Genomic DNA, 22,899 nt, shown 5'->3' with positions numbered 1-22,899 from the left:
CACAGTCCAGAAATCTTCTTTCTCCTTCATCTCACAAGCTACCCGTGGGGCATATGCACTGATGATATTCATCATCACCCCTTCAATTTCCAACTTCACACTCATCACCCTGTCACACACTCGCTTAACCTCCAACACACTTTTAACATACTCTTCCTTTAAAATGACCCCAACAGCATTTCTCTTCCTGTCCTCACCATGGTACAACAACTTGAACCCACCGCCGATGCTCCTGCTCTTACTTCCCTTCCACTTGGTCTCTTGCAGCTTTAATCTGGAGTGGGTTAGGTGGAGTTTATACACTCAACAAAAATATAAACGCAACACTTTTGGTTTTGCTCCCATTTTGTATAAGATGAACTCAAAGATCTAAAACTTTTTCCACATACACAATATCACCATTTCCCTCAAATATTGTTCACAAACCAGACTAAATCTGTAATAGTGAGCACCTCTCCTTTGCTGAGATAATCCATCCCACCTCACAGGTGTGCCATACCAAGATGCTGATTAGACACCATGATTAGTGCACAGGTGTGCTTTAGACTGTCCACAATAAAAGGCCACTCTGAAAGGTGCAGTTTTGTTTTATTGGGGGGGATACCAGTCAGTATCTGGTGTGACCACCATTTGCTTCATGCAGTGCAACACATCTCCTTCGCATAGAGTTGATCAGGTTGTCAATTGTGGCCTGTGGAATGTTGGTCCACTCCACTTCAATGGCTGTGCGAAGTTGCTGGATATTGGCAGGAACTGGTACACGCTGTCGTATACGCCGGTCCAGAGCATCCCAAACATGCTCAATGGGTGACATGTCCAGTGAGTATGCCGGCCATGCAAGAACTGGGACATTTTCAGCTTCCAAGAATTGTGTACAGATCCTTGCAACATGGGGCCGTGCATTATCCTGCTGCATCATGAGGTGATGTTCTTGGATGTTGGCACAACAATGGGTCTCAGGATCTCGTCACGGTATCTCTGTGCATTCAAAATGCAATCAATAAAATGCACCTGTGTTCTTCGTCCATAACAGACGCCTGCCCATACCATAACCCCACCGCCACCATGAGCCACTCGATCAACAACATTGACATCAGAAAGCTGCTCACCCACACGACGCCACACACGCTGTCTGCCATCTGCCCTGAACAGTGTGAACCGGGATTCATCCGTGAAGAGAACACCTCTCCAACGTGCCAAATGCCAGCGAATGTGAGCATTTGCCCACTCAAGTCGGTTACGATGACGAACTGGAGTCAGGTCGAGACCCCAATGAGGACGACGAGCATGCAGATGAGCTTCCCTGAGACGGTTTCTGACAGTTTGTGCAGAAATTCTTTGGTTATGCAAACCGATTGTTTCAGCAGCTGTCCGAGTGGCTGGTCTCAGACGATCTTGGAGGTGAACATGCTGGATGTGGAGGTCCTGGGCTGGTGTGGTTACACGTGGTCTGCGGTTGTGAGGCTGGTTGGATGTACTGCCAAATTCTCTGAAACGCCTTTGGAGACGGCTTATGGTAGAGAAATGAACATTCAATACACGAGCAAACAGCTCTGGTTGACATTCCTGCTGTCAGCATGCCAATTGCACGCTCCCTCAAATCTTGCGACATCTGTGGCATTGTGCTGTGTGATAAAACTGCACCTTTCAGAGTGGCCTTTTATTGTGGGCAGTCTAAGGCACACCTGTGCACTAATCATGGTGTCTAATCAGCATCTTGATATGGCACACCTGTGAGGTGGGATGGATTATCTCAGCAAAGGAGAAGTGCTCACTATCACAGATTTAGACTGGTTTGTGAACAATATTTGAGGGAAATGGTGATATTGTGTATGTGGAAAAAGTTTTAGATCTTTGAGTTCATCTCATACAAAATGGGAGCAAAACCAAAAGTGTTGCGTTTATATTTTTGTTGAGTGTATGTTTGACCAATCATATCTCACGCTATTTCATGATGCTATTCCAAAATGTAACAGATCTCCGTGATGCTATCACAAAGGAATTTGTTGATGGTATCATGAAATAATAGACCACAGGGGGTGGGGGTTGGGTTGCTGACGTGCATTTGGCTTATAGGTTTTGTTAGGGTTAGATAACCCCATCACGAAAGTCTTTTACATTTTGTGACGGTATCAGAATCTAATCGTGTGAGACTGTGCTGGTTTGAACAGGCTGCTGTACTTGTGCCCCTCTTGTTATTAATTACAATAAGGTAGGTATACACAGATTTTGTACAATATCACTCCTTGAAACATTATTTCATTAAAATAATGTCTTTACCACCCAGGAGAAACCGTGTTTAAACCCCTGAGTGCTTGATGTGTGTCTTTTCAAGTACTCCACTCATTTCCAGCCTCTTTTCCTCACAGTACGGTCGGGCCTGTGTCACTCTTGAGGTGGCAAAACTGACGGTTTTACAGGGCGTCCAAGCTCTATAAATCACTGCTAGTGGTTTAAATGTTTGGCTTTGTCACAGGTCTCAGGTTCTGAGGCGGGGTGGGCTGGAGCTGAGGTTGCAGGGGTGAAACCAGCCTGGGAGGCAAAGAGGCCAGAGGGCCACAATCCACCAGGCAAATTTATAAAAGAGTCCAACTTCTATTAATCTTGTGCGGTTAGATATCGCACTACACCTATAACAAATATATTCCCTTGACAGATCTTTAAACGTCAGGTTAAAGTGTTGATCTATAACAGCTGTAACAGCGTCTTCCCAACTGAAGACAGCTGCCATGTGTAACCTGGTTAACTGATGACATGTAAAACAAATTTTGCATCAAGAAATAGTGAACAGTGAAGCCGATACCAGAGACGTCCATGTATATTTTAGAAGGGGGTGGACTGGGAGGCTGGTGTGAAAGGTCCTCTGGTGGTATGTGACAGAGGCAGTATCAGTTCGTGAAGGGTTTTCTGTGCCCCATTAGCAGTGTCAAAGGTCATGTGCCCCGGGTGTTAACCCCAGTGACCAGTCTAGCTTCCAGTCTACCAGGGGACCCTGGTCCAGGGGTATTTATTACTATCCCCCCCCCCCCCCCCCCCCCAACTGCAGCTCTCCCCATGGAGGAAAACAAAACACCTCCCCCCACCCCATCCCTTCCTCGTCTTGAGTACATGTACTAATTGGATGCATATCCACACACTGATGCATGATGACCCATGTGTAGATTTGTGAAACATTCTTAGGTCAACACTGGTGTATCCAGACCAGAGCTGCAGCATGTACTTTATCCATGACTTAAGTATTTCAGTGAAATTCATCTTGCACCTACAAGCATGTACTTTTTGTGTTTGAGGAGTCATTTTTTTTCAAAAGCTGGCAAATGTCTCTTTGGAATGATTAGCGACACACACTTCATTCTTTTGCTTGCAAATCAGTGATTGTGTATTTTACATGCATATGTGTAACACTTGTGACTTCTGCATGAATATGCTGCGTGTGTTTGGGCCTGCTGTATGAGTTAATGCTCTCAGAGTGTGGCAGAGGAAGGCCCTCAGCATGTCAGTATGTTTTAATGCTTCACATCTGGTTTCCTAATTTTCTTCCTTCTCTCCCTGCCCTCCCCATAACTTCCCTTCACCACTATGTCAGGACACTGTTTTGTTTTTTCAGGGGGGGGACGTCTGATGAGCAATGGCTCTGAACACAGGGCAACAACATTCTCTTTCTTTCTCTCTGTCTCCCTGCATCCTTTCTTCTTTCTCTTGTCATGTTGAATGGTTCTTTTTCAGTAATCTACAGCAGTAACTACGGGCTATTTCCTTGTCTGAAAACATTTCCTCAAGTTTATATAAAACCTAATTAGAGTCTTGTCATTTGGTTGGTGGATTGTATGTCATTGATTATTTGTTCCATTGTATAGAAAAGCTGTCCTTTATATGGCTGACATAATTTTACGTGCAGTTTGGTTCCATACGTTTCGCTCCACTGAACGTCTCCACTACCTTCTTGTAAAAATGTGTCTATGATATGAGAAGGCTAAATCCAGTATTCTATAGCCAATTAAAAACTTACCCAGTGTTCTTGGGGACACTTTTATTCATCATAGAAGTGCTACCAGATGAAGAATGGGAAAATTACCGATTGAGATTTTTTGCTAGATATGAGGAAAGCAGACGTGTGCTTCCCCAGACTCCACTTTGGTCCTCACCAGCTTTTGCTGAGCTCAGCAGTGTGTCAGCGGCTCACATGAACTACTGCTTTTGACTTCCTGCTCCAAAAAGAAACACGTAAAATATCATATGACTAGGATCTATTTAGGTGTCATATAAAGCAAACAAATGTGTTCTATTCATAGACATTCATTCAATTTAATTGAATTTATTTATACACTCACCAGCCACTTTATTAGGTACACCTTGCTAGTACCAGGTTACACCCCCTTTTGCCTTCAGAACAGCCTTAATTCTTTGTGGCATAGATGCGACAATGTGCTGGAAACAGTCCTCAGAGATGTTGGTCCATACTGACATGACAGCATCACGCAGTCACCCATTCAACCAATGTGCCCATTCTCCTTTGACCTCTGACATCAACAAGGCATTTTTGTCCACACAACTGTCGCTCACTGGATATCTTCTCTTTTTTGGACCATTCTCTGTAAACCATAGAGATGTTTGTTCATGACAATCCCAGTAGATCAGCAGTTTCTGAAATACTCAGACCAGCCCATCTGGCACCAACAACCGTCCCACTTTCAAAGTCACTAAAATCCCCTTTCTTCTCCATTCTGATGCTCTGTTTGAACTTCAGCAAGTCATCTTCACTGCATCTAGATGCCTAACTGCACTGAGTTGCTGCCATGTGATTGACTGATTAGCTATTTGTGTTAACAAGCAATTGAACAAGTGTACCTAATAAAGTGGCTGGTGAGTGTATACGGACCAAACACAACATGTGTCGCCCCAATGTGCTTCACAAGGCTGTGGACTAACCTTACCAACCCAGTTCATCAAGCAACAGTGGTAAGGAAAATGTCCCTCGGGCATTTTTGAGGAAGAAACCTCAAGCAGACCAGACTCAGTGGGGTGACCAACTGCTTAGGTCATACTAAAAATAACAAAGATGAAATAAACAATATACAAAAAGAACTGTCATTCATTAATTCATTCACTATGGCACAATTCATGTTTCTTCAGACACACAAGCAATGGAGTGCAGGGAATGTATGAAAACAATCAGAGGTGTAAGGTTGGATTAAAGAGGTTCAATAGTGCATTATGGAGTTTTACAGCTAAATATGGTTGGGGTCATGTTTCAGATCAGGCATCCTTAAAATCCCACAATTCTGTGTGTGGGCCTACTTTAAGTAATATTTAGGCCTGAAATAGCCCATTTTTTATTTCCATAACATATGTCACAGATGTTCATATTGACACTCTGTGGCATGCCCACTTGGCCTTTGGGATAGACATGAACTGTTGAGCTAAGCAAGCATTCTGACCACTTGCATTACCATAGTGCGTGGTTGTAATGGATTTTGCTACAAATTTTAATTTGATTTAATAAAAAAAACAGATAACTTGTGCTGAAAAGTTTATAATATGACCCATTTAAGCTATACAAATTTTGACTTTGACTTGAGTTGCGAAAGATTTGACTGCTGTGCTTCATTCCTGGAAAGTGCTGGGGTTGGGGTCACCACAGCAAATCTGACATAGAGCTGCATAGGGATGGGTATTGATAAGATTTTATTGATATCGATGCCATTATCGATTCTGCTTATCGATCCGACTCCTTATCGATTCCCTTATCGATACCTCGTGAATTTTGTACTAAAAGTTGGCTTTACAGGTTTTCTATGTATTTCATTGAGTCTTGAAGTAAATAAATATGAAATTGGTCACTGTATCCTTGATCTCTGGACATAAATAAAAATAAACAAAACTGTGTTTCACTTTGAAGTTATTAATTCAGACTGAATTCTATCGTTCTATCTTGACTTGTCAGAGAGCCGCGCAGCGTTTGGAGCTGTGTGAACAGAACGGAGGATGATTCTCGTTTCTTTCTCGCAACAAGACAGGAGTCCCAGTTAGTAACTTTAATCCGCACAAAAGTGAATCACAACTCATATTCAGGGATGAAAGTGGTGAAAAACAAAAAAAAGCTGAAACCCAAAATTACCTCCCAACACCACCTGCACGAAAATGTTTCAATTCTAGAAGCTCTGAAATGCAATCTGGGACTATTCCAGACAATAAACTGGAGTGAGTGCTGAATCCATTTAGGTGAGAAAAAAAAATACAACTTTCCTTATTCAAATTCATTCCAGTAGTATTCTGCTCTTACTAGGATGCAGCAGTTTTCTAGTTTGGCAGATAGTTCTGGAGGAAATCACTGAATAAATTAACAAACTGAAAATATGGTTTGACCGAAACAAACTGTCATTAAACTTAAATAGGACAGGGATGAAATGGAGGTGTGAGAGTCACTAGGTGTTCACAGGAAACACTTATTTATTTCTGTATGTATGTATTTATTTATTTATTTATGTTCATTGTTAGTTGGTTTTATATTTTCTGTTGTGTTTCTATTCAGGTTCTTTTTGTCTCTTTCTCTAAAATTGTATATAATAATCATTAGATTATTAATATATAAATCAAAATAAATTTAAGAAATATTACAATTTGAAAACAAATGCACCCGAACTTGATGACAGCTGCAACTGCTTAATGCTAACTTTTAACATTGAAAATGCCATAGACATGCTAACGCGTTAGCATCACTCCCGCTTTTAAGTTATAAAATACATCTATCAACTGTTTCAGAAGACCATAACAGGTCGGTTTAACATAGAAAAGGTAAATAATACTCACACATGTATGCTCTTTAGGGTTTTAGCGGGGGAAAATTAAGCGAAAGAAAGAAAGAATAAACGAAGCAATAGATCGAAGCATTGCTTCAATCTGCGAACCACTGCTTCGATTGGTTCAAGGTTCAGAAAAGCTGCAGAAAAAGCTGCAGAAAAGTTGATTACGGACCCGCTACAGAGTCTGTAATCAATGTAGAGAAATGATCATTTAACTGACAAACACCCCCCAAAACAATGGCCACTCTGAAGGACCAATAACAGAATCGTTAAGCACAAAGTTTATTGATGTCGGTGGATCGAATCATTTCTTAACAATACCCGAAAGGAACCGGTTCTCAATACCCATCCCTAGAGCTGCATGTTGATTTCACACAATTTTCATGCCAACTGGAATTCCTGATGCAACTGTAGATGTAGAAGGAGAATGGGGCATGGGTGGGATAGAACTAGTGGCCTTCTTCATGAGAAGCAAGAGCCATAACTGGTGGGTGTGATGCAATAAGAGCCCGATAACAAGTCCAAAATTGTGTGGGCAATCCAAACTTTGCACACTGGGATGGAGATAGACTTACTAAAATAAATTATGCAGTTTATCGCACCTGATAACATGACATAGACAGTAGTATGTAAATGAAGATTTTGTGCAAAATGCAAGTGCAAAATGAAATTTAATCAGCCACTTGCAGGAATATGCGCTTTGTGCTTTGTTATGCATGAGCTCTGTCACATAACTGAGCATGTTCCTGTGCTGTGCATCCTGAGACTTGATAAATCGTGTTGTGTGTGCAAACTCCATTTATTTGCAGGTTCCCTCCAACAACTTTGCGCAGTCAGGTGGACAAACCCTGCATATTTATGAAGGCAATACATGCTGTTTTGCACATTTGAAAGACTTAATCCTCAATGTGCTCCTTTTTTGTTTCTTTTTTTTTTTTTTTTTTTTTTGCTATGGTGCTTGCAACATTTTTTAAAACACCAACCTTGTATAAATCAGGACCCAGGTGACTTATATTGGGTTTCTGAAAAGTTTATCATTTGACCCCTTTAAATCATGTGTATTTTGACTCTGACTTGTGCTGTGAAGGTTTTGACAGGTGTGTTCAGACATGCAAAGTGGTGGTATTACTTTTACAGAAATGTTGTTTTTTCAAACATGACACCGCAATATGAAGGCATACCGTGGCAATTTGAAAGTGGCCTACAAATATCATTTTGTTCTGATCTCTTTACCTCTCTTGTTTGACTAACAGCAGGAGGGGATCTGGATATCTTCTGAACAAAATCAGATTTTCCATTAAAATATCTGCACACATTTGTAAGGAAGAGTAGCCATGCTTTGTTAAATAACTTCCAAACTACATCACATGCATTGGAAGCTGCTGCCTTCTTGTCCAATGAGCACAGAGAGTGATGTGTTTTACGTCTATGTGAAACGGCAGTTTATGTCAGCAGTGATTAGTGCTGATGAATGCCTATGATTTTTTTGTTGGGGATCCTGTGTTGCTGATGTGCTTGCTTCCATGATTAATTCCACATGTAAAGCATCGTTTATCACTTATTTGTAACAGATGCCTAACGTGAGAAATGTGAAACTGGATTTCCACACTGAGAAGTGAACAGCCCAGTCTCACGTTTTTTTTTTGTTTTGTTTGTTTTTTTTTCCATGCTCCTGTGACGAAATAAGTCAAATTTTCGTGACGGGTTTTTTTGTAAACTCACTATTACTAACCCTACTCCTACCCCCAACCCTAACCTTAACTCCCCCCCCCCCCGCCACTTCACTTTTAATTTCTTGCACCCATCACGGAATGAATTAGAATGAATTTGTGCTTCCGTGATGGAAATGAGGCGCTTTTCATCACAGTATCATGAACCAATAGATTAATGTATATTTCATGCTGCTGAATCACGACTTGCCGTGAGACCGGGTTGATTAACAAAACCATCTTCTTTGCAGTTGTTGTTGGTGTGGCCACTTGCTTGCTGGATACTGAACTAGTTTTAGTTAAGCAAGTTGTCACCACTGGGAAAGCTCCCTCATGCTGTGAGGTCTGTGTTTAGTCTTGGGAAGTGGAGCAGATGCAGACAAAAGGGATTGGAGGCGCTGACTTAGATGGAGAAGTGAAGACAGAGAAGAGAAAACAGATTCCCCGTGGAGCCAGTGTGGAAAATGATCCTGTGGGTTTAAGAATCGACTCTGTTTGTCTTTCCTGCTATAAGTGTGTCAGTGGAGGGTAGATGTCACCGTGTGTTACAGCTCGTGATTATACAGGCTTTAATTGTATCAGCTTTTAAAGCTGCAGTGTGCTGGATTTAATGGCATCTACTGGAGAGGTTGCAAACTGCAGTATGCTGTCACCACTCACAATTTTGTTTCCCTTCATGTTTTCACTTCTATGGCAATGGGAATTCATGCTCCTTTGCCTTCTCATGTTATAATTATGAGGCCCCATTTCACAAAAATGAGCATTATCAAACTTGTTAGCCTTAGCCTGCACTAGCAACCAGTGGGCATGTATAGGGGAGAAACCACTGATTACTCTTTGTTTTTCTTCAGCCTTAAGGCCACACTGCAAAGTGCAAAACGTAGAATAAGTATGTCCCTTTTGGGATACTGTATCAACATGGCGGTGCAATATGGCGGCCTCCGCGAGGGGGCCAGCTCCCATGTAGACATGAAGGGCTCCTTTTAAACCTATGAAAACACTGACTCATTGTTGCTGGTAATTATACACGGAAGAACAGATATTATAAATTCTATGTATGCCATCCCAAAATCTTACATACTGTAGCTTTAAAGGCACATGAATCAGCAATCTCATTTCACTTGAAATATGTCTATTTTTAAAATTTACTCATAAGTTGTTTTTCAACATTCAACTATGTTCCTGAGATGTACTGTATGAGCATTTTAAAATTGAAATGTGCTCCTCATTAGCTTTGTTACCTCCGCCAATAAAGCTCGGTGGAAGTTATGTTTTCACCCATTTGTTTGTTTGTTTGTCTGTTTCTGTACAGCCTGGAGCCCACAATTTTTCATCCATCATTATGAAATTTTTCCTGAAGATTCATATCCTGATAGACAACAACTGACTCAATGTTCCAGGACATGGATCAAGTCAGGAAAAATCTTGGAAAACTGGAAAAATCCCTTTCTTTAACACTGAATGAATATTCGAAAATTCATAATTCTGTCAAAAAAATTATTTCATATTTGAGAGTGTTATGTATGATGGTATCCTTTATCGACTGACAAAGTTTGATCCTGATCTGATCCAGATTACAGACTTTCTTGCCATTTAAATTTAACATTGAAAACCCCATTTAATGTACAGTAGTGTTCAGAATAATAGTAGTGCTATGTGACTAAAAACATTAATCCAGGTTTTGAGTATATTTCTTATTGTTACATGGGAAACAAGGTACCAGTAGATTCAGTAGATTCTCACAAATCCAACAAGACCAAGCATTCATGATATGCACACTCTTAAGGCTATGAAATTGGGCTATTAGTAAAAACAAGTAGAAAAGGGGGTGTTCACAATAATAGTAGTGTGGCATTCAGTCAGTGAGTTTGTCAATTTTGTGGAACAAACAGGTGTGAATCAGGTGTCCCCTATGTAAGGATGAAGCCAGCACCTGTTGAACATGCTTTTCTCTTTGAAAGCCTGAGGAAAATGGGACGTTCAAGAAATTGTTCAAAAGAACAGTGTAGTTTGATTAAAAAGTTGATTGGAGAGGGGAAAACTTATACGCAGGTGCAAAAAATTATAGGCTGTTCATCTACAATGATCTCCAATGCTTTAAAATGTACAAAAAAAAAAAAAAAAAAAAAAAAAACAGACGCGTGGAAGAAAACGGAAAACAACCATCAAAATGGATAGAAGAATAACCAGAAAGTCCCTCTGTTAAATAAAAGACGTGCAGAAGAGGTTACAATTTGCCAAAGAACACATCAACTGGCCTAAAGAGAAATGGAGGAATATTTTGTGGACTGATGAGAGTAGAATTGTTCTTTTTGGGTCCAAGGGCCACAGACAGTTTGTGAGACGACCCCCAAACTCTGAATTCAAGCCACAGTTCACAGTGAAGACAGTGAAGCATGATGGTGCAAGCATCATGATATGGGCATGTTTCTCCTACTATGGTGTTGGGCCTATATATCACATACCAGGTATCATGGATCAGTTTGGATATGTCAAAATACTTGAAGAGGTCATGTTGCCTTGTGCTGAAGAGGACATGCCCTTGAAATGGGTGTTTCAACAAGACAATGACCCCAAGCACACTAGTAAATGAGCAAAATCTTGGTTCCAAACCAACAAAATTAATGCCTCGCAGATGTGAAGAAATCATGAAAAACTGTGGTTATACAACTAAATACTAGTTTAGTGATTCACTAGGATTGCTAAAAAAGCAGTTTGAACATAATAGTTTTGAGTTTGTAGCGTCAACAGCAGATGCTACTATTATTGTGAACATACCCTTTTCTACTTTTTTTTACTAATAGCCCAATTTCATAGCCTTAAGAGTGTGCATATCATGAATGCTTGGTCTTGTTGGATTTGTGAGAATCTACTGAATCTACTGGTACCTTGTTTCCCATGTAACAATAACAAATATACTCAAAACCTGGATTAATCTTTTTAGTCACATAGCACTACTATTATTCTGAACACTACTGTATATTTTACAATATATCTTAATGAAACGTACTCCAATCACTCTCATATTTGAAAGTGAGGTGCAGACTGGCACTCACTATCACCTGACAAAGTTTGATCCGGATCTGATCCATATTACAGATTTTGAGGCCATTTAAATTTAACATTGAAACCCCATTTAATGTATATTTTACATTATATCTTAATCAAACATGCCCCGATCACTCTCATATTTGAAAGTGAGGTGCAGACTGGCACCCACTAGCACCTGAAAAAAAATTTGATCCTGTGTGGCCCACTGAACAGGCCTCCCTAAAAATCGGTCCGCCCTGCCTTCACTGCACATGCGTCATTAGTTCACCGATTATCGCCTCGTTTCTGCTTCAAACTGCACTCCAGTCAACATCTATCTCGGCAACAGATATCTGAAGCTTTTGTACAACAATCATTTCCACATAAATTCAGCATTATTTCATCATAAAAGATGAAGAAAGCAATCAGAGTGCCACAGCAGGACGAGCATACGCTCACACGCACCACTAGTTTAGATTATGGCAAGCTAAAAATGTTTGCTCTCGTTTTGGCCGAACAACTATGCAGTTTTGTATATTCTGTGCTAGTACGCATCCACGGCCGATGTGCTTGATAAATTCCTGTGGAAAAAGTAGTTCCCAGACCTGCGATGCCATTGTGTTTTCATGGGTAACAAAAACATCAGGAGTATGGTTTGCTGCAGATTTTACACCAAGCGCCTTCTTGTGGCCATTTTTGGTCGATGAAAACATCGCTGAGCTCAATACAAATACATGTAATTTGGTCACTTTTCAAAGGGGTCAGACTTAGGGATGGGGACTGATAAGATTTAATTGCTATCGATACCATTATTGATTCCGCTTATCGATCCAATTCCTTATCGATTCCCTTATCGATACCTCTTGTAAATTTTCTGTGTACTAAAAGTAGGCCTTGCAGGTTTTCTATGTCAGCAACATTTTATTGAGTCTTAAAGTAAATAAATATGAAATTGGTCACTGGATCCTTAAACTCTGGACATAAAAAACTCTACATGGTGGATCCTTGATCTCTGGACATAAATAGAAATAAACAAAATCTGTAGTTACTGTCAAAAGCATTTCCTTTTGTCAGGGCGGGCGGGAGCCCGGCACCTGGAGAGGGTGGACCCATAGTACAAACTCCCAGACCAGACTTTGGAGTAAAAGTAGCTGTTGTGTTTATTCCAGGCTGGGATTCGGTACACAGGTTGTCAGGCAGCAGAGCAGAGGTACAGACAGGGTTTGGCAAAAACACAGTCAAATCCAGGCAGGGGTTGGAGGCACGAGCAAACAATGACATCAGGGCTGAGGCAAAAGGTGCGGTCGAGAAACACAGAGCAAGATACTGGTACACGGCAAGACAAATCAGTACCCAATACAAGAAGGCTGAAATGTGTGCTGGAGTCAATGACAAACTAGTAAGGGACTGTGAGACTGTGAGGGTTTAAATGGTGGTGGACTAATTTGTGTGAAACGAGGGACAGTTGGTGTTAATGAGGTGCATGTGAGGAACAATCTAGAAAAGGGTGTGGCCAGTGAAGGAAGATTAAATGTGGTACAAGACAGTGAGGGAGGACAACACAAGGTGGAGTGAAGAAAAGACAAAGATACGTGAACAGGTGCCAAGAGCATGAGTGAAGTGGTATGAAGTGACAACACAATCAGTTGATCAATTTTTATTTGTTGTATTCTTTTACTTCTGTTTTTATTTATGCATTTTAATTTTTTTATTCATTTTTAATTATTTATTCAATTTTATGTTGACTTGTTTTATGTAAGGCGCCTTGAGACGGCTTTTGCTGTGATTTGGCGCATTATAAGCTAATTAAATTTAATTTAATTAAATCAGATATAAGTGAGGGACAAAGACATAATGGCAGGTGCAGTGCATGGAGTGAACATAATAAGATGGGCTCAAGGAGAAACTGAGAACAGAGATCAGAACAGAAACCTAGGACAGAATATAACTATGAACGGGAACTAAAATCAGACATGAACATAAGAACTTGAAGAAACTACATGAGAACTGATAACAAAATAAACACTAAGACAAAACTGAACAGGAACTGACTAAGAAAACAAAAATGACTAAACAGATCAGAAAATAAGACTAAGACTAAGTGATAAACAAAACCTGATATTAAAGCACAAAAGATCATATAAGCAATGGGAACAACAAAAAACAAATGATAAACAATGACAACACAGACTGACTGAATAAAACAAGAACCAAACCATGACCAAAGTAACAAAAGTAACAAAGAAACAAAGTGACAAATCAAAATAGAACAGAGAATAACTGTTGTGAAAGTGTCGTGACACGGACCCACAACAGGGGGCGTAAATGAACGGAAAATGGATAAGCCAAAAGTAACAATTTAATGTTGTGAATCACACAACGACGTACAGACAATAACAATATAGTGACTGTCAATCATACACCAGGTGACGTGTGGGCAGGCTCGACGATAGAAGACGCCTGGCGAGAGAAGAGCCAGATCCACACAGCTTCCACTGCCAACGGAGCTGAAGAACACCGGAGCCGCCAAGCCCTGCGCCCCAGGTGGCCACTGTCTTCAGCAGTCAGATCCGGTACTGCTGGCAGAGAACAGAGACAGTCCTGATGAGTGTGAGGTCGCACACTCAGTAATCCCACAGTCTGTATTCAGTTAGGAGGGAGCACCTCCACCTCCAATCACACACTCGTGCAGCTCCTGTCTAACCACTTATCTGGTTGGAGTGTGAAGCGAAGCCGTCGCTGATCACACCAAACGCCAATCCCACAGATAAGGCAAACACCACAGGATAACGGCTGCAAAAGAAGTTCAGACTATTACACAATGTTTTGTTCAGCAGAGAAAATTACCTGATTGGTAGTTGATTTCTCGGCGAGGAGGTGGAGTCGCAGTCCGGCCTTTATGGAGATGGTGATGAGTTGGCTGGGTGACAGCTGGTGTTGATGAAGAGTGACAGCTGTCACTCCCAGTGGCTCCGGCGCCCTCTCGTGCTTGAAGCCCACACTCCAAGCAGGGCGCCATCTGGTGGTGGTGGGCCAGCAGTACGTCCTCTTCAGCGGCCCACACAACAATAACCACATGATGAAAATAAAATAATTAGTAAATCAAGGCTGGGGCACGTGAAGGGGACAAAAGAAAGAAGGAAAACCTGAATCAAAGCCCAGATCCGACCGAAATTATGACGCCTTTCAGACATTATTGGCATGAATGTCTTTCCATACATCTGAGCTGACCTCTTGCAGCTGGCTGTGCTGCACATCAGGATGTAATTCATAAAGAATGCAGGACATTTCATTTTGGGAGTAAAAAAACATTTTAGTTGATTGCAGTTTATTATCTGTATTCCAGCTTTTGGAATTGTCATTTTATTTAAAGCAGCAATTCGTTTTGAAGTTATTATTTCCAACCGGACTCTGTCTCGACAGAGATCCGCGCAGCATTTGGAGCTGTGCCAACGGAACGGAGGACGATTCTCGTTTCTTGAGTTCAGCAAGACAAGAGTCCCAGTTAGTGACTTTAATCCACACAAAAGTGACTCACGATTAACATATTTTAATGGCTTTGATGTAATGGAGGCCAGCAGGTGTCGCTGTGCAGATGTAGTTAGTAAACCTCACTCTCAACAGCTCAAAAGGATTCTCTGGTCACAAGGCCAGAGCCCTGGGTTTTAGCCTTCTGGTTAGAGGTCCAACTCCCATGCCGAGGATCGTGAGTTCGCATCCCGAGGGGCGCGAATGGGCGGAGTCATAACAACACAACGCAGAGTGCAGCCGCTACGTTGAGAGGGGTTAAGAAGTGGACTTGCTGCTTCTGAAGAGCAGCATATCAAAGAACCAATGAGCCAGTGGATCAAAGCATTGCTTCATTGGTTCACACTTCAAAGTGGAGTCGCGCTGCAGATGCAGTTGATTACAAAGCCACTGCAGGGTCTGTAATCAATGTAGAGAAATGATAATTTTGCCGACAAACACCCTCAAAAACTCTGAAAGACTGATAAGGGAATCATTAAGCAAAAAGACTGTTGATATCGGTGGATCGAATCATTTCTTAACGATACCCGAAAAGGTTCTCGATACCCAGCACTAGTCAGACTTGTCAATAAAGTCAATTTAATGTACAATGGTTCATTTCAGCTCAGCTTGGTGTATAAATCTTGTCCTTCTAGGCAGTGAGAGCTGTCAGCTGGCTGTTAGAAGCAAGCTAGAGACAAAACAAAACCAGTTTGTTTTCATCGGGCAGCCAGTCGCAGATGTACGAATTCTCGCCTTCGGATTGGCCACTTCACCAAAAGTGACCAATCTGAAGTATCCACGGCAACCCATATTTGGCACAAGAACTTGTGTATCTCATGTGTTTTTACCCCTAAATGATCATAAGTCAATACTCACACTCATCCAGCAGCATCTTTTCATGTCGGCAAATTCAGTGCTGGGTCAGGCAAAAGTAGTTTGGCAAGTTATGCCACAATGCCAAAATAGCAGAGATGTCACTCCAACGAGAGCGGCACGCTGAGCAGTGTGCACCATGAGCTGCTAGCTGCTACGTTCACTGCACCCCCAGCATTTTAAAGTGTCACAGATTCTCACCTCATTTCTGCTTAAAATGGCCTTGTTTCTGCTTAAAACTGACTTCAGAATGATTTAAGAGGTTGTATCTTGTCATTTGATGGTTAACATCATCTTAATCTATTTGATCGCTTTGGGTGAAGAGACTGTCTCAGACGAGCTGCTGTGGTCACAAATGATGCATGTGCAGTGGAGGCAGAGCAGACCAATTTTTAGGGGGGGGACTGTTCAGTCTGCAACAGCGGATCTGATCTGGATTGTGGATTTTGTGGACATCTGAATTTAATATTGAAAAGTCCATTTGTTGTACATTTGGCATTTTATCTCAATCAAAAGTGCCTCAATCACTCTCATTTGTCACAATAAGGTGCAAACTGTGACTCTCAATGAATGGGCTAAGTGTGATCCGCATCTGCGGATTTAGCGGATATTTGATTTTCACATCGAAAAAGCCCTTCTGAGCTATATTTTGTGTTATATTTAGGCTTATGAAAAGCCACGTCTACAGAACTTTATCCTTGAAAAATTTTTCCAAGGTAAAAATTTGTGAAATTGGAAACTGGTGTTGGTGGAGGTTTGTGCTCTATGTGTCTAGTTTGCACTGTGATACTGCTGTTTTAATCCAACAAATTTATCATTTTTATGGGACAGAATATTCTGTAATGTACATGGCTCAGATGAAATATAAGCATAATATATGGAGCCAAATTTTTTGAAAGTAGCTCTTTTGTGTAACATGTAGACCACCTCCAGCTCCTTCTTCAGTTCTTCTTATCTCTCCCCCTGTGGACGGGGAGCTGTGTGGGTGTATTACATTACAAAAACAAAAACAAACAACAGCAATATTAAACTTTTGCAACCACAATAAAGGAGGGGATAAAAAACAGAGGGTCCTCGACTTCTTATTAATTATGCAAGATTAGTCTAATTATAATTCAGCAAATGAATGTGTGGCAGAAGGTGCGAGGCGATGGGGCTGGGAGATTTGCATGTTAAGTGGGCAGGGGGAAGCGGCTAATACATGCTAATATATGCGTCAATGTCTCGCTTTAATTTCAGCATTTGCAGCTGTGTGCGTCCGAACTGGGGGTTGGGGGGGGGGGGGGGGGGGGGGGCGAAAAGTTGACTCAATGGTTTTTTTGGGGGGGGAGTTTTTTGGAGGGGGCAAAGGTGGGGGTGGTGGTGGGGGGTGTCAGTGTGTGTGTGTGTGTGTGTGTGGCATCTGGTGTCACATACGCAGGGAATGATGAGACAAAGTCAACAAACAAGGTCAAGAAACGTCAAAAACTGTACAAAGCCTCAAATGGATGTAGACAACCGATCAATTAGGACTGTAGTTTAACTATCTTTTGCATCATTGCAGTTTATCATGTCAGTCAGTCGAAAGAGTGACGACTGCTCATCAGATTATCTTTAAATGGACAATGAGCAAATGGCATGAGGCTCATAAGTCATTCATTTTGCCTTTGTACATCATCGTATTAGAGTGTTGAATTCTTGAATTACACATTCAAGATGTGTGTGTGTGTAGTGTAGACTTTCAGCTTTAATTCAGAGGGTTCAACAAAACTATTATATTAACCATTTAGGAATTACAACCATTTTTATACACTTTTTTTTTCCATTTTCAGATGACCTAATTAATCAGACAAACTAAACATGAGGATTTTTTTTTTTTAATTGATAGTTTTCTTCAAACAAGTCATGGGATAGATACATGAACTGTTCACTGAATACACTTCAGACTTCTTTTACATCAGGGGGTCCAAAATTCTTTCCAATGAAGGGACAAAAATGAGCCTGGGTTGAGGGCCACATGCCAAAAATAAATTTTAATATTACATATAAGTACATTATGTTTTCTACAAAATTAACATTTGAAATCTAAAACTAAATTTCAGTATAACATAAAGGTCTACGTAATCTCTTTGCAGGATTTTATTAATGTGCTGATTGCAATGATGATAAAACATCCATATGCTTATTTTTAAATAAGATATTTCAAAGGAAAGACATCTTCCTGGCAGAATGTGCATACAAAGTTCTTTGGAAAATGAAGTTAAAAACAATTATGATGTCTGCCTTAATTTCAAAAAATTAAAATTTCACTTAATGTTGAAAAATGGCTTAAATGGCAATGCACAGTAACAAATAGTGACACATCACAAAATGGCGCAGACAAACCTTGCATAACATTTTTTTTCAATGACGTATTGGCTAAACAGGCCTTATGAAGAATTAGATGTTTTTTCCTGAGGCCATTAGATGGCAGTGTTCATTCAAATAAGAGTTCTAAAGAAAATGAAATACAAGGACTATCACAGAAGACAACTGCTGGCGCAGAAATAAATCACAGGCCAAGCATTGCTCTTGGGCCAAAAAATTGTACATCCCTGATTTACATCAAATATTAAAGAATTATTAACCGAGTGCGAGATCTGTATGGGAAAGTATCAGATTGAGGTCGCTGTGCTCAATCCCTACAAAAAGACCGAGGTCTGATATTCCCATATAGGTCAGATATCCCCGTATATCAGGTTAATAATTTGTTTATTATATGGCTGTTCGGAGCTGTGTTTTCATCTTGTTGTTCTTCACTTTGCACGTCCTCTCTGAGCTTGTTTGCTATTAATTCCTTCAATTTAAACTCATCAGTGTAATAAAATTCGTTCGGAGAATGGTCCTCTTCTTTGCTCATAATTTCTTTGTTTGCTTTATGTTTTGTTTTATTTTGAGCTGTGAAAATTGTAAACAAAGCCGCAAATGTGATACGCGATCCGGACAATTTGTCATGGTAACGGTCTGATATGGGAAATATCAGACCGGAAAGTAGCCAATTAGAGTGCACGTACTATCATAATGAGAAATGTGATCTGTGTTGCACTGGATGGTAAATCTGTCTGGAGTAAGCAGTTCTCAAAAACTGAAAGACCTTGCAAGGAAACACTCTAGACAACTCTGAAGGAGGTCTAGGCTTAATTGTAAACTGTCATTGTCTTTAAGAGGCAAATGCACAAGCAGCTGGTGAATTGCTATTTCGATGGAGAACTCAGCAATGACACATTTTCAAGGAAAGGCTTTTGCACCCAGTGGATGAAGGTGCAGTCATCCACAGGATACATCCTGAAGTGAATCATTACTGCACTGCAACACCTCCTCCTTCTCCAGCCAAGTGATGTCCTACGTGACATACCTAGCAAAGAAAGTAATACATGCCCCCACCACCACCACCACCACCACCCAAACACCAGACCTGCACCATCCCATGGCCAGCACTGTTTTGGGTGAAAGAAAACTACACAAAAAAAAAAATGTGGTACAAAGTTTTTAAAGATTTGTATTTTTCTGTTCATTTTTTCTTTTACTTCATTTTCAATATTTTCTTTTCTTTTTTTGGATTTGTTTTCAATTCATTTTCATTGTAGATTTCCTGTGTGTGTATAAGCAGAATGCACACACATCATGGACTCACCTATTTATGTAAACAGTGTGCTGTATAAACTGTAGAACATTTCCAGGTTGATGTTGGTCTTTCTGCTGCCACATGTAGGGATTGAACCGACACGGTCCCTGACAACGCCTTAGATTGGCGCCATGGGTGCACACATGAGTGCTAGTGGACTTGCTATATAAAGAACATGGGTGCTGGATGTGAAAATGATAGCTGTGTTGGGTGAAAACTAACAATGATAAAGCAAAGATAGGGTCCATGGTCTTTGATCTGTCATTCTTATCCTGCCTTTGATCTTTAAACTTGAACAGATTCCTTGAATTCTTTATTCAGGATCAGTGATTTATTTAGTGAGAAAGAGCAAATGTTAGGATCTGCCTCTTAATGCTAATCCCTTCCCAGATCAAAGTCAGCCAGCAAAAACGGACAGACAGACAAACTGGCAGACAGACAAACACATACATAACCTATAGAGAGGAATCAAAGCAATCATCAGTCAGTATCAAATCTCAGTGATTAGGCTCCTAGGTCAGCATGAAAAATCAGCAATTGTGACAAACGTTCCATGATCAGGAACAAAAATGAGCGATCATGATCAAAGATCAGGAGCATACGTGAGTGATGAGAATCAAATCCGTAACCAGTATAAAAGGGTCAGGAACAATGGCCAACAATCAGGATCAAGGGGAGTGCTCACTCCAGATGCAAATAATGCGCCGTAACTGTCAGACAAAAATGTATGTTTGGCCGGGGGTGGTGGAGAGGACTAAGGCTTGAAATTTGATTTGGAACTTCATTTAAATTAAAAGGAGTTGTGCTGTCTTGACTGAGGTTTGCACTTTTCTAGTATTTTATTATGAACTAGAAGCACTCAGAGAGTGCAAACCTCCGCCAAGGCCATAGGGTCACTGACCCTAAAGAGATTCCCTCCTTGGCACAGTGATCTATTCAACAATTCAGTGTTACAACCAAAACTATGATACATACACTTTTCTTTCCTTTATATTTGACATCCTTGACCATGAAAACATACCACTAGAACTTGGAATCACTTTTATGTCTTTATTAGTTCAAACATTATTGTATAATGTTTCGGTTTTCTTCTGGATCTAGCTCCATAACATTTGAAGCTACATCAAATCTGATGACACCTTACTGAATCAGTACAGATTCAGCTACAATTTGGTGTTAGTTGTGCATCTCTAGCTTCATTTGTCACCTCACACTGACACATTTTCTATGTTCCCTATATTTTTGCATATTCTGGATCACCAGATCCGGAATCCGGATCTGATCATCACCAAACTTTGTTGTTTGATAGAACATTTGACTATGATACACCCTAATTTTTTTCAAGCCTTTCTGCCTTGAAAAAGCTACCTTGCTACTGAGCAGAGTTTAAATTTTTTTGAAAATAACTGCAGGTGTGTATGTGTTTGTTTGTCTATATGTGACCGTGTGACAGACTGGAGTCCTGTCCAGGGTGTACCCTGCCTCACACCCTATGGCTGCTGGGATAAGCTGCTGCTTCTTCTTCTTCTGTCTGTCTGTCTTCTTTCGGCTGCTCCTGTTAGGGGTCACCACAGTAGATCAATCGTTTCCATCTCACCCTGTCCTCTGTATCTTCCTCTGTCACACCAACCTCCTGCATGTCCTCCCTCAGCACATCTATAAACTTCCTCTTTGTCCTCCTTCTTCTTGTCCTGCCTGGTGGGTCCATCCTCAGCATCCTTCTCCCTATATACCCTGGGTCCCTCCTCTGCACATGTCCAAACCATCTCAGTCTCGCCTCTCTGACTTTGTCTCCAAACCGTCCCACCTGAGCTGTCCCTCTGATATGTTCATTCCTAATCTTGTCCATTCTCATCACTCCCAAAGAGAATCTCAACATCTTCAGCTCTGCCACCTCCATCTCTGCCTCCTGTCTTTTTCTTAGTACCACTGTCTCTAAGTTGTACAACATAGCTGGTCTCAGAGCAAAACATAAAAAACAAAATAAATAAAATAAAATAAATGTGTCTGTGTATCTGTTGTGGGTGGTAATAGTCAAGTTCAGGAATTGTTTTTATGAGTTGCAGGAGTAATCACATCATCCACTGTGCTGTCAGTGTTTCAAATTGTCTTGGCTATTCTCATTATTAATCCACAGTTGATGGCTGGCTGCTGGGCAGTGTATTGACGAAATTGATAGAAACTGAAAGGGGGAGCGATCGAAAGACAGAGCAGCCCAGAGAGGAGGTAGAGAGGGAGAGGTGTGTATATGAATGAGTGGATTTAATGCCAAGTTGGAGAAATTTTCCACAACCACATATGAAATTTAAATGCACTGTTTGATAAAACCACGTCAGAAACCTTCTGCCATTTGTGAAAAGTTTAAAAAACATCTTGAAGCATCCATTTGGTTGCTGATGTGTTTGTTTGTGTCCAAGGCCGACCATAGTGCATCCAACCAAACCAAACACCATGGTACCAAAGAGCGGAAAGTGTGACAAGGAATAAAATATATTCACAAACATAAACTGTTGGTGCATATTAAATGAATGACCTGATTTGGAGTGAGGGCTAGGGGATTTGCTGGGGATTCTATATGGCCCCAAACATTGAAATAAGTCATAATGTCAGATATATTGTCAACAATAAAATATGGATATTGTATGACCTAGTAAAATGAACTAGAACACTGTGAAGATGATACTCTCCATCGTCAGCAACCAATGTTATATCTCTGCACAGATTGTAAAGCAAGATGACAAAATCAGCCAGAGGAATGGTAGGAGGAAGTGGGAGAGGTGCAGAAGTGCCCTTTTGCATGTTTCCAGCATGACATGAAGTCCAACACAGCTTTGAGGTTGGAGGTTCGAGCTCTCACCGATAAATTATAATCGCCCTCTGCCAACAACAATATTGATTGTCCTCCAGTGGAATAGCTGAAATCATGAAAAATTGGATACAGTCTTTGGACCAAGAGCCTGTAGTAAGCCAGGCCCTGTTCACAAGGGAGGAAGCTGGAGAGAGAGTGATGGAATGATCACGAGTAAAAACTGACACTTAGGGACAGATTCAATGGGAGGGCTGAGGGGCCAATATGAATTTGCTCTCCAAATACCATCTCCCCATTAGGATGAGTTATATTTGCAGAGAGCACAGCGTGGGTGGGATTGGAACTACCCATGTAGCCCCAAAATGCAGCTTCCCTCTGTAGCATTTGTCTTCTCTATTGTTGTTGTTGTTTGTTGAACTTGAGCTTTGTTGGTTGTGTTTATTCCTAAAACACAGTTCTGTTCCTTCTTCTAAACTTTGAGACTGATTGGTTGACCAATTTATGAAAACTGCACATTGTTCT

The 22,899-nt window shown here is 40.8% G+C and overlaps 1 protein-coding gene and 1 long non-coding RNA gene across 2 annotated transcripts in view; both read left to right on the top strand.

Moving 5' to 3' along the window:
• Positions 1 to 22,899, top strand: part of ebf2 (EBF transcription factor 2) — a 144,901-nt gene that overhangs the window by 85,904 nt on the left and 36,098 nt on the right. The gene's annotated exons all lie outside the window — the stretch shown is intronic.
• Positions 9,097 to 21,391, top strand: LOC117510565. Its single transcript, XR_004560751.1, has 3 exons — positions 9,097 to 9,108; positions 15,679 to 15,682; positions 21,146 to 21,391. It is a non-coding gene; the product is annotated as an uncharacterized LOC117510565 (long non-coding RNA).

Source organism: Thalassophryne amazonica, chromosome 5 (assembly GCF_902500255.1).
Source record: "Thalassophryne amazonica chromosome 5, fThaAma1.1, whole genome shotgun sequence".
NCBI lineage: Eukaryota > Metazoa > Chordata > Actinopteri > Batrachoidiformes > Batrachoididae > Thalassophryne > Thalassophryne amazonica.
This window is presented reverse-complemented; position numbering and strand designations above follow the sequence as displayed.